The following is a 994-nucleotide window of genomic DNA, read 5'->3' on the forward strand; positions in this document are numbered from 1 at the left end:
ACCGATCCTCTAATGAACAATTGGTTTGTGGTCCAACCACCAAACCGAATCCCTCTCGGGCCAATGAGAGGGTGGGCCTTGTTCAAGACTTGGAGTCAATACTTAAGGGAACAACCTCTCTACTATCCCTAAAAGCGGGTAGGAGCGAATTCCATCTTACACCCTATGTCCCCAGCTATTCACCCAGTCTTATACATGAAATGGGAGGCTTATTGAGTCGGCGAACTCGGGTCACTCTCACCCATGTAAATCTAAGGATAATTCCGAATAAACAGGAGTTCATAGTTAGCTCAGGATTAAGATCGAGTTACCTAGGTCATCGAATGAAAAAATCAGTCTCAACAGTAAACGACATTATAAAGTGAGAGTGGTTTTCTTCATGATCCGATCTTATGCAATACTCATTGCATAGGATGCCCCCACTCACATGTCTCCACATGTACAATTTAATGATCACATTGTTTATATCATATACAAAAGTGGGCCGCATCCATAGTATCCCCAGAATAACGTACTCAGCCTTATCCCTATTCTATAGATAATTTTGACTATATACTTGACTTGATCCACTCTTATGTCTCTACATATAGTTCAAGTAATCATACTATAGCCAGAATGTTCTTAGTTTATTGGATTTAGATTAATGATCGTAACATTCACTATATTCAATAACAATTTTTACTAAATAAACATCAATAATAACTTTATTGAAAACCGAATATGTCTTTGTTTACCAACTATGAGTTTTAAGACATAAAATCCAACCTTTGGTCAAACATTCTTGTGCTTTTGTTTTATAATAATAAGAAATTTAATCAAACATACCATACCATGTGGAAAACAAGTCTCCTTGAAATTAGATAATTCAAAATTGCCAGGCGACCGAGCCCATCTGCACACCGCGTTACCATTCCCACTGGCCCACACGTTGTCGACATATATTAACCATGTGGAGCCAACGCAATTCCTTTTGACTTTTTTTTTTTTTTTTTTT

This window comes from Cucurbita moschata, unplaced genomic scaffold, assembly GCF_002738365.1.
Source record: "Cucurbita moschata cultivar Rifu unplaced genomic scaffold, Cmos_1.0 Cmo_Scf00001, whole genome shotgun sequence".
Taxonomy (NCBI): Eukaryota; Viridiplantae; Streptophyta; class Magnoliopsida; order Cucurbitales; family Cucurbitaceae; genus Cucurbita; species Cucurbita moschata.